This window comes from Octopus bimaculoides, chromosome 22, assembly GCF_046866305.1.
Source record: "Octopus bimaculoides isolate indiv1 chromosome 22, ASM4686630v1, whole genome shotgun sequence".
Taxonomy (NCBI): Eukaryota; Metazoa; Mollusca; class Cephalopoda; order Octopoda; family Octopodidae; genus Octopus; species Octopus bimaculoides.
Window position 1 is genome coordinate 8,604,129 of NC_142949.1, and position 8,445 is coordinate 8,612,573.

Sequence of the window (8,445 nt, forward strand, 5' to 3'; positions counted from 1 at the left end):
CTCAGCTCCTTCATCGTTGACCCAACGGCATATCAAGATAGATAGATAGATAGATAGATAGATAGATAGATAGATAGATAGATAGATAGATAGATAGATAGATAGATAGGTAAACAGAGAGAGAAAGAGAGGTAGCGGCACTCGGCTCGTATCCATTTATGTCGTAGACTAGTGCAATGTGAAAAGAAGTGCCTTGCTCAAGGAAACAGCGCGCTGCCCGAACTAGGAATTGAACCCACGACCTCTGATCATGAATAGAACATTCTCGCCATTAGTTTACGTTACTTCAAAAAACCATGAACATCATGTTTCAGCGGAAAAACCTAACAACCGATTCGCGTCACACCGATTCGGTTCAAGGCTTCCTATTCAGGCACAAAGTCCATCATTTCGAGAGGAGAGGATCGATGAGTCGATTACATTGACTCCAGTACCTGACTCGTACATTATTTTATTGACCCCCCACAAGAATGAAAAGTAAAATTGACCTCCATTGACCCCCACAAGAATGGAAAGTAAAATTGACCTCCACAGGAGGTAAAGAACCGGAAGAAATATCCCTAAGTATTTTTCTGCTCTAACGATTCCGCCTGCTCGCCACATTCATATACATAAATACACACACAAACACACACACACACACACACACACACACACACACACACACACACACACACACACACACACACACACACACAAAGAGTAACAAATACACAATGAATACATTATCAATACATACAAGATATGTACGCTAATTTGTAACGTCGAGGCCAAATGTGATCAGTTCAATGAATCGGGGCGAATTCTGGAGTAGGTTAAAAAGAATAAGAAAGACACACAAGACACACTCAAGAATGGATAATTTGCGAGATTAATGCTTGTTGAAGCAACTCTAGGGAGGGAACTTAGAGGCTGAAGAAATTTTTAGAGGAAATGAGTCTTTGAATTAAAATGATAGAACACCTTTGCAGTTTCAGAAGATTACTAATTAGTATGTTATACCAATTTAACAGAACCCTTTTACTAATAACAAATAGAAGGTTTCCAGAAGAAATTCGGAACTAACAGTACAAATAGAGATGTAGTATGCTGTATGATATGAATAGACGCACAATATCAGAACGACTCTACTATTTATATAATAGAAATGGTCCCGAGTTTATATCGAATGACTACAAGTCACCAGGCACGGAAGACATTAATATCAACCATCTTCCATTGTGCCAAAATTGGTGTCGCCCTATACACTATCGAGATAAAAAAAAAAAAGACAGATTTCAACGTATCCTCATCATCCAGCTTAGACAAGTTACAGAGACAGTGCACATACAGAACCCGCTCTCTCACACAATAGAAAATAGGAACATAAAAACATACTCGCCTCCACCAAACACAATCTACACGAAATAAAGCGAAGACGGCGATGATAGAAAGAATTTGAAAACAAGTTCTAATGATGCAGTTAATTGTAGCATAGTCAAAGATAGCATATATCTTACTGTAGCAAGACAAATATAATATATGCGTGTATATATATATATATATATATATATATATATATATATATATATATGTGTGTGTGTGTGTGTGTGTGTGTGTGTGTATGTGTGTGTGTGTGTGTGTGTGTGTGTGTGTGTGTGTCCACTATTGAATGGACATACAAAAGACGGTGGCATTCAACACATTCGGTAGAAGTTACAGATCCGATCTCTGGGCCTGATGAGTTAGATTCGATGGGAGAGCCTGCGAAATTTCAAGTTGCATTGAACTGAAGGAAACACACACACACGCACGCACACACACACACACACACACACACACACACACACACACACACACACACATATATATATATATATATATATATATATATATATATATATATATATATATATATCGCCTGAAAACGAAAAGAATTGATATTTGACTCAATTGATAATTGAGCATTATTTTCTTTATTTTGATATGTTTGCAATTATGAGCTTACATGCGTATACATACACACATACATACATACATACATAGAAAGAAATACAGACATATAAATAAATAAATAGATAGATAGATTTGGATGCATGCGTGTGCAAGTAGTGGTGACAGAGCTAATTCCTGCATGTGTCCGAACATGCACTATGATACAAATATAAATAAATTATATGCCCTAAAATATATAACAAGTCAAGTGTTACTTAACATCGCCATGCATGGAAGGAGAATGAAAACGCAGAGAAAAGAAAGATTAACAGCAAACGGTAAACCACTTGAGTGAACAGAACCAAAATTCACACAAGTAACAACAGCAACAAGTATTTATATTATCTGTGTGTGGGCGCAATGAAATCCAGACCTCAATATCCGTTTCAATACAAACAATCTTGTACCCACACACTCACAAACTACACACACATACACTCTCTCACACACACATACACACACACACATACACACGGTGGACATAACCGCCCCGATTAAAATTCAACATACGCACCCAGATCGATTCATATAACGAACAGTGTACGCTTTATGAATATTAGCATATAACGCCATAAAGGAGCAAGCAGTGAAATTATATATAAGTATGAATATATATATTCATATGTGTGTGTGTGTGTTAGTATGTATGCATATATGTATGTATATATATATACACATATATATATATGTATGTATATATATATATATATATATATATATATATATATATATATATATATATATATATATATATATATATATATATGTATATATATATACATATATATATATATATATAGATATATATATATGTGATAGTGGATTTTCATCGATGAGTTCTTGAAAATTGGTTATTTTCCCTAAAACTATATATATATATATATATATATATATATATATATATATATATATATATATATATATATATATATATATATATATATATATATATATATATATATATATGTATATATATATCTGTACGTATGTATATGCGGTATATGGATGTCCTGGAGCCATACTTGGTTATTAATACGTCCAGGAATGCTAGCTGATTGTCTTTTTCCTGTTCCATTGTGAACTGTATGGATGGCTTTATTGAGTTCACATGATCTAACATTACTTGGACATTTTCCTGATTGGGGCCAGAGTATCACAGCCATAGAGTTGGTTTTAGTGGTGTTGATCCTAAAGCCAAATTCCCAAAATATTCCATGTATATATTGGCTATTATCAGTGCTAATGGCGAACCCATAACTAAACTCTCTTCTGTCGATATATATCAGTGTCCATTCTGAAGTAAGTAGTTTCTACAGAGAAGGTCAACATTTCCATCAAGTTTCCTATTGGTATACTAGTGCGTTCTTTTAGATACGCGTCTGTCACAAAGTTCGAAATTCCACCAAGACACCTGATGAAGGCTGGAGAGAACATCAGCCGAAACGTTGTGTTAACAACAAACAAGATGAGAACAAATATCCGTCAAATGTAAATAATGTAAATAATGTACATAATTCCTCATCTCTCAAATATAGAACTGTAAAATATGCTCTCATTCATTTTCTACAATGCTCTTCCATTTATCTGGTAGACTTGCAAGTCCCCTCTTCTAAAATTCACTTATCCGTGACGGAAAATACTCCAATACTGTTCTGACCTCGTCTACAGAATTTATATTTTTTCCGTTCAACTGATTTTGTAAACTGAGGAATAAATGATGATCAGATGGGGCAATGTCCGGTGAATATGGTGGGTGGGGCATTGTTTCCCATTCAAACTGCTCCAGCCTTTAGAATGTCATATTCGCTGTATGTGGCCGAGCATTATCCTGATGGAAGAACACCTTTCGTCTTGGAACCAAAGATTTTATTCTAGATTTTTTCTAGATTTTATTCTAGTTTTTCTAGAATTTAGTCTAGTTTTTCTAGATTTTATTCTAGTTTTTCTAGATTTTATACTAGTTTTTCGAGATTTTTTCTAGTCTTTCTAGATTTTATTCTAGTTTTTCTAGGTTTTTTTCTAGTTTTTCTAGATTTTATTCTAGTTTTTCTTCTAGTTAGTTTTAAGTCGCTCAAGCTGCTCGAAGTAGATCTTTGTTAGCGTTTGGTTTATGTTTAAAATTTCAAAGTGGACTAAACCTTTCTCATCCCACCAAACAGATAACAAAACCTTACGTGTGTGAAGACCTTCTTTACCCTGGGATGCCAGTGTTTCTCCTTTCCCTACCCACTGCCTTCGGTACTTGACATTTTTATAGAGAACCCTTTTCTCATCACCTGTCACAATTCGGTCCAAAAAAGCTTCATTCGTGACACGTGACAGCAAAGAAGAGCACACATTCACTCTCTGCGCGCGATTAGGCTCGGAAAGTTTGTGAGGAACCCATTGACCCAATTTGCTGACTATTCCGATGGCACACAGGTGTCGATGAATGGTTGAATGACCAAATCCAAGCTTCTCTGCTAGTTCCTCTACTGTTACGATAGGATTTTGTTCCACCAGACTTTGCAGGACATCCTTGTCGAATTCTATAGATCTTTCGGGACGAGGCTCGTCTTCTAGGCTGTAGTTTCCAGTTCGGAATTTCTAGAACCATCATTGACACTACCTTACGCTTATTGTCCGATCCTCATATACTGCATTAATATTCCTCGCACTTTCCGTTGCGTTGTTGCCGTTTTGAACCCATAAAGCAACATGTGCCGAATATTCTCCTTTGTCACTTCTATTATAACTTTGAAAATATAACTGTTAAAATCAAACTGCTCTCTTCAAACCTTACACTACGAATAAGGAAAAGGTAAAATTACTACCTGATTTTATAGCAAGTTAATGCAGGTAGTTTGTCCGATCCCCCTCCGACTTTTAGTTCATGCAATTGAAAAAACCGCATTATTTATGAAAAGATCTAATATATAAATAATCATCACCAAGGAGAATGGAGTGATCGAGGCTTTAATTGGTTTAACTCCAAGGTTAACTCCCACATAAATCTATTAAGTAAATTCATAAATGTAATATAAATACAAATATACTTATAAATAATATAGATGCACGAGGACAGATTGATAGACAGACAGACAGACAGATAGATAGATACAAATATATATATTATATGTGTGTGTGTGTGTGTGTGTGTGTACATATATAATATATATATATATATAATACACTGTTTGAAGTGAAGAACATATCATATACGATGAGGTTCATTCAGCTTCTATCATTCAAATCCCTAGGCGAACTACTTATCGACATAGCCATTGCTTTACATTTTCTTCGATGAGAGTGTTAAAATAATTACGTTTCAAATTTTATTTTCTCCAGCGATTGGGAAACATTTTAAGACGTATAACAGCCATTTATCGCCGTTTCTTTTATAAACCAAGAAACGAAACCTTCATTAATTGTGACTAATTTACTAATTTTCCTATTATTATTACTTCTGCCTTAACGAAGGCGGAGGTATTGTTTTCCAGTCGTATTTGTTTGTTTGTTTGTTTGTCCATGGCCAAGATATCTCAAGAACCGTTGGGTGGATTCGGATGAAACTTTCTTGAATGTTTGGCCTCGTGACTGGCAAGACCTGATTAGATTTTGGGGTCGATCCCGTATCGGACAAAAATTCTGGATTATTTTTCCTGTTTTTTTTACTTAATTTTTGAGAGTGGTTGGGCTCATTTTTAGTATTCTCGTTTGTGAGAGCAGCCAAGTTTACTTCAGATATTCTCATTATAAAAATCATGTCTGGCTAATCATTGAGAGGACGTTGGTGTTGCCTTGGCGGAGGTCTGCACTTTCTGAGAGCTCTTGTTAATGTTACCTCCGTCATCAGTGAACTCGCTATAACACTAACGTATAATTAAGAGACGATTAACACAGTTTTTATTTTTCATTCCTTTTGAAGATTGCTCTTAAATGTGGTTTTCGACGTTTTGACTACTTCTTCTAGCGTGTAAAAACTGCCTGCTGAAGGTAGTTTCTCTTGTGTGTAAATGTACACTATTTTATATTGAGAATATGTTGCCTATTGACTTTTTATACATGCTCGGCCACTGGTAGTGAAATTTCTAAAAAAACTCACAACCCTATATATATTTTACGTATATATTTTTAGCAATTTTTAAAAGATTAGGTCAGCAGTTATTCATTTATTGTCCCTTCTTTGGACTTTTTCTATATTTCTGATGAAGAGCTCCGCTCGAAATGTGAAATCCCCTTTCTTTTCTTTCCTTTCCCGAGCGTCCAATAACACAGTACTTGCTCCACGTCCTCGCGTTGTTGTTCTTTTTCTTGTTTGTTCTTGTTTGGATTGACTATATATATATATATGTGTGTGTGTGTGTGTGTGTGTGTGTGTGTGCGTGCGTGTCTGTGTGTGTATGTGTGTGTGTGTGAGTGTGTGTGTGTGCGTTTGTGTGTCTGTGTTTGTCCCCCCAACATTGCTTGACAACCGATGCTGGTGTGTTTATGTCGCCGTAACTTAACGGTTCGGCAAAAGGGAAAACGATAGAATAAGTACTAGGTTTACAAAGAATAAGTCCCAGGGTCGATTTGCTCGACTAAAGGCGGTGCTCCAACATGGCCGCAGTCAAATGACTGAAACAAGTAAAAGAGTAAAAGAGTATATGTATATGTGCGTGTATCTGTGTGTGTGTGTGTTCATATGCATACATATGTTTATATATATGCGTGTGTACGTTGTGTGTGTATATTTGTATGCATGCGTGTGTGTGTATGTTTAGTGAGTGTGTGTATGTCTGTCGAAAGAGTATGTTGCTACTCATTGCAGTTATCAATGATTTGACCTCGAGACAATAAACGAGAGAAAATTGCTGCATACTAAATGCACAAGAGCAGAGTTGGAGATACGGAATACAGTGAACTTCGAGGTTATCCAAGTAATTAGTAGATAAAAACTTCCTCTAGGGATATTCAAATTCTAATCGCAAAGAAGCAAGAGAGTTGACGGTGGTGGTGAAGATAATGGTAGTGGGATTGATGGTGGAGTTGGAAGCAGTTGTAATGGTGGTAGTGGTGGTGGGGAGGTGCTGATGACGGTAATGATGACAAGAGATAAAATTGATGGTGATGACGGCGCTGAGAGGACGGACCTGTAGGCCGCGGTATAGTAGTAATAGTTGTTGTAGTAGTGGTAGTAGTGATTATAGTGTTGATTGTAGTGGTAGAAGTGGTGGTTGTGTTGTTGTTGTTGTTGGTGGTGGTGCTGGTGGTGGCTGTGGTGGTGCCGTTGTTGTTCCTACTGTTGTTGTTGCTGCTGTTGTTGTCGTTAGTAGTGGTGGTGGTGGTGGTGGTGGTAGTGGTGGTAGTGGTGATGGTGACGGTGGTGGTGGTGGTGGTGGCGGTGCTGGTGGTGGTGGATATGGTGGTGATGGTGATGACGACGGTGGTAGTGGTGTGCTGCTTCTGCTTGTTGTGTTAGTGACGCCGGTGTTAGTTGGATGTGGTGGTGTTGGTTGTCGTGGTGATGGTGGTGGTGGTTTTGGCGGCGGCGGTGCTGGTTGTGGTAGTGGTTGCACCGGTTTTGGTGTTGGTTGTGGTAGTGGTGGTGGTGGTTGTCCATGTGATCTCTGCTGTCGTCCATGTGATCGTTGTACCTTTGAAGTTAACCTTTGAAGTTGGTCCTTGAAAAGGGCTGGGAGGAGGGGACGGGAGGGCTGGCGTTTTCTCTTTAGGCTTGTTATTGTTACTACAGGCGATGATGAGGACAATGATGATGATGATGATGATGATGATGATGATGATGATGATGATGATAATGAGGAGGAGGGGAGGGGGAGGGGGAGGTGGAGGGGGAGGAGGAGGAGGTGGTGGAGGAGGAGAAAGTGGTGGAGGAAGAGGAGGAAGAGGAGGAGGGTGGTGGGTGGTGGTGATGATGATGACTTCGATGATGACAACCACGATGATGACGATGATATTAATGACAATGAAAATGATGATGATGATGAGGAGGAGGAGGAGGAGGATGACAACATAGGCAGCGGCGGTGGCGTCGGTTGCGGTGGAGGTGGTGGTGGTGGTGGTGGTGGTGGTGGTGATGCTGATGACGACGACGACGATGATGACAGTGATGATGATGATGATGATGATGATGTTCACAGTTGTTTGCTGTAAAAATGGTTTTGTTGTAATTCTATTTTCCCCTCTCTTTCCCATTCCTTCTTTGATTCCAAATAGTTTTCTTGTTCTTGTTGTTGTTTCAAGTGGTCGACATCGATTTTTTAGGCCATGTCACTTGTTGTTGCTATTCTTGCTGTTGTCGCCGCTGTTGTTGTTGTTGTTGTTGTTCTTCTTCTTCTTCTTCTTCTTCTTCTTCTTCTTCTTCTTCTTCTTCTTCTTCTTCTTCTTCTTCTTCTTCTTCTTCTTCTTCTTCTTCTTCTTTTTCTTCTTCTTCTTCTTCTTCTTCTTCTTGATGTTGTTGTTGCTGCTGCTGCCGCTGCTGCTGCTGTT